The sequence below is a fragment of the Lathyrus oleraceus genome, chromosome 6 (genome assembly GCF_024323335.1).
Source record: "Lathyrus oleraceus cultivar Zhongwan6 chromosome 6, CAAS_Psat_ZW6_1.0, whole genome shotgun sequence".
Classification (NCBI taxonomy): domain Eukaryota; kingdom Viridiplantae; phylum Streptophyta; class Magnoliopsida; order Fabales; family Fabaceae; genus Lathyrus; species Lathyrus oleraceus.
In genome coordinates this window covers 156203688-156207786 of record NC_066584.1, presented here as the reverse complement: position 1 = coordinate 156207786, position 4099 = coordinate 156203688, and the positions used below count along the sequence as shown (strand labels likewise).

General features: G+C 33.6%; 1 pseudogene; it reads left to right on the top strand.

Moving 5' to 3' along the window:
• Nucleotides 1-683: 683 nt before the first annotated feature.
• On the top strand, nucleotides 684-3424 carry LOC127092600 (nuclear transcription factor Y subunit A-10-like; annotated as a pseudogene).
• Nucleotides 3425-4099: the final 675 nt, after the last annotated feature.

The following is a 4099-nucleotide window of genomic DNA, read 5'->3' as shown; positions in this document are numbered from 1 at the left end:
ACGATTATGATGGGAAAGAGATTAAAATCATTTGATATCAGAATTAATCTCCTTTAATAAATCGGATATTAGCGGTGAAAAAATATTAATTGAATATCTTTATCTTTCAAATTAAAATATTTATTTATTTCATTTTCTTTAAAAACAATAATTTGAAAAGAGAATAACTCAAAATTATATTAGTAGTTAGTATTATTTTAGAAATTTAAACTATAATTTTAAACTCTATATTTATCTCAATTACCTCAAGCTATCCTTACTGAGGGAGAATTAAAAAAAATTAAGTTAGAAAAGTAAAAAAATAACAACCATAACTATGACAAAAGATATTGTCCAACCTTAATTTAATAATAAATAATAATAATAATAATAATATGTCATGTATATTACAAAAAAAATTATAACGGCAAAGTTTGTTGTAATGTGTGCTTGCCTTTTAGTATTTGAGCCGTAGACAATATATATATATTTTTTAAAGAGTGAAAAATATTGAGAGAGAGATTTAAAAAATAAAATAAATATATAAATATAAATAAAGAATGGAGAAGTGCATAGTACTGGATGAAGGCATCATTTGGCTTCTACTTCCATTCAACTTGTAAGCTTTTCTACTTCCTTCACATTCTCTCTCTCTCTCTCTCTCTCTCTCTCTCTCTCTCTCTCTCTCTCTCTCTCTCTCTCTCTCTCTCTCTCTCTCTCTCTCTCTCTCCTACTTTCTTATTATTGCTTCATTTAGTATCAACATAACTTGTAATTTGTTTCTTTCTTCAAACCTATGATGTTTCTCATCCTCTTCTCCTTTTACCACTCATTCTAATATGTTAGTTTTTTCTATCATTCTCTTTACTTCTTCTTCTTGTCAATTCTATCAATGAGCTTGACTTCACTACTCTTTTGCATAATATTCTCATTTGCCTTCATTTTCATGTCTTCTACTTCACCACTTTTTTTTGATGTTGATGGTGTAGTTTGAATGAAAACTAAGGTGGTAGAACCATAGATTTGAGTAATCAATCACTAGATGACAATATCATTTTTTTTAACAATTTTACAATCTTTGCTTGAAGGAACTAGTTTACTCTGTTAACTTCGGCAACAAGTCATTGCTTTTGGATCATTTTGAAGACTAGTTATGATGCAACCACTTTACCTTAAAGAACATGAAGGACAGTATTCATCTGTGAATTCAGCTCCATGGTGGAGTGGTAATGCCTATGGAACTCAATCTGTTTATGGAGGAGGAGATTCTTGTGGACAAATCAAACCCTTTTCACTCGAACTTTCCAACTACATAGATCAACTTTCTCCGACTAAGAACTTAGCAAGAGGAGTTGAACAGTTGTTTGATAAAGCACATACAAACCAATTTACCATCTTTCCAGGTACTTGCTTCTTCAACATATTTTAGCATGGTTTTAAATAAGGCTTTCGCGATTTATGTCGTTACAGTGTTGTTGCAATACTAATTGCGGCCGTCGCAGTGTGATATAACCACAATTTGTTATTTATCACAAAAACGGTGAATAGCAGTATCAGCACCTTCCGATACTGTTATGTCGCGTCCGTTTTCGTGGTTACAGACCGTTTTATAAAACATTGATTCATGTCGATGTTAGAGTTTCATTATACATTTGAATTTTCCTATGTCTGATCATTCAGAGATTTCATCCTTAGATGACTGTAAGATGTCGGTTGATGCACAAAATCATCAAGCAACCTTATCATTGCAATCATCCTATGTTGCTGCTGAGCCGTACAATCGTTTCGAGCTAGGGTTTAACCAGCCTATGGTATCATTTCTTCAAAAAAACAGTCCCTTTGATGTTATAGTTTTTCAATTTTTCTGGACATATATTCATTATGTTTATTAAATTATCATCCTTAATTTGCTAGATCTGTGGAAAGTATCCTTATATGGATCAATTTTACGGGCTCTTCTCGACTTATGGACCTCAAATTTCGGTTTGTCATTACCTCAACTCTTTTATTATTCTATGTATAAATCGCACAATGTCGATAAGTACTTGAATGTGAATTTGTTTTTATTTGTGTACAGTGAGTGTGTATGCTTACATGAGAAAGCCAGAATTCTGTTTACAACTATCTTGTTAGTATTCTTCTGAATCTTTCAAATGTAATAGAATCGATTATGAAATTCGATGTTAATGAGTTTTAGGCTTTATGAAATATGAATGACTTGTAATACAAGCAATGATATAAAATTGGATTACATGATGCAGACTGTTGAAGTTTTTGCATGTATTCAAATTCCGCTTTTAGCTATCATTTGTTTATCTGCTGAAAATGTTACATTATTTGTTAATTCGTATATGTATGGGTATTTAATGGAGTAGGGACGTATAATGCTTCCGCTTAGTATGACATCTGACGACGGACCAACTTACGTGAATGCGAAGCAGTACAATGGAATCATCAGACGTCGTCAATCTCGTGCCAAGGCTGTGCTTCAGAATAAACTGATCAAACGTAGTAAGGTATGAGATTATGAGTAATATTTCTTAAGACAATGGTCGATCAAACGTGACAACTTTTTACTATGCCTATTAAGGTTTTGTATGTGTTTTGCAGCCATATATGCATGAATCGCGCCATCTGCACGCAATGCGGAGGCCAAGAGGATGCGGTGGTCGCTTCTTGAACACAAAGATTTCTCCAAATGGGAACGGGAAAAGCGAGGGTGGGGGCGGAGCACACAACAAAAACGGTGGCCTAAAACTGCAGTCAAGTGCTTCACAGAGTTCTGAAGTCCTGCAATCTGAGGTTGGAACTTTAAATTCGTCAAAGGAAACAAACGGAGGCAGTCCAAATGTCTCGGGGTCAGAAGTGACTAGCATGTATTCACAGGGAGGTCTCGATAGCTTTACTGTCAATCATATCGCTTCTTCAGTCCACTCTTTAGGAGACATGATCGATACTGAACACGGTATCGTCATGCCAACAAAATGGTTTGCAACAGCTGTCGTCGCTAGCAGACAGCTGCTGCAACCTTAAGATTCGATTCAGAAAGGTAACTGATGAGTTTGGTGCAATGTGAAATATTTTGCACCAAACTCATCCTTTCCGAGACCAGATGGAATTCTCCACCTGGTGCTCAGGCAATTCATTCTTGGCTGGTGTCTTAGGCAATTCATCCTTGCCTTATTATATGTAGTAGTATTGTATTGTCTCTGTCTTTCTGCGCGCCGTGGCATGGGTGAACATGCTAATGGCTTGGTATCATGATGCAGTTTTAACTATGATAATGTGTTTGTTTGTGTTAAAATAAGAACATGAATTCTAGTTACATGTGTGTGTTTTTAATCTTGTCTACTAGGTTTGGTGTGTTTTGTATTGGATTTCTGACTTTATGGAACAATGTATTGTAACTCTACTAAGAATTTTCAATTTTTATATATTTTGCATATGGAAATGTCCAAATTTTATTTCTCTCTTCCTAAGCTAATTAGTTAAGGTTTTTTTACATGGAACATTACCTCAACAATTTCTAAAAACAAAATTAGGTGAACTTGTTGATAACCACATGTTGTGATGGACTTCCATTTATTGATTGGAAAAATAGAGTTTGGTTAAATTTATATGGTTTATTTCTTTTGTATGAAGGAAAAAAAAACTTTGGTGCAATTTACAGCCTTTTGATGAGGCTTATTCTGGTTAGAGAGGAAATAGGTATTATTAGCAGTTTGCAAGATTGTATATGAAAGTCTAAATTTCAAACTTACAATTTCTTTTAACATCAAAATATAAACTTAGAACTTCAAAAGTCTTTTCCCTCTAAAATCTTTCAAAACCAACTCACAAATAAACCTTTAGTCTCTTTACTTGATATCGTGGGAAGGAACTCAAGTTGGCTCTTGCAAACAACTTAATACATTATTTCTATAAAATCATTTGATTGGATCAATATTAGATAAAGGATCGATCAATATTAGACAGAGAAATAAATTTAGTGTTTTAGGCATAATGCTGTATGGGTAATTTTCTTGTTTAGTCATGAATATTGTCTTCATCCTGTCGAGTTCGAACATGAGTATCTGATTGTATATGGAATAAGTGTCCATGAATGATAGTAGCTTATATC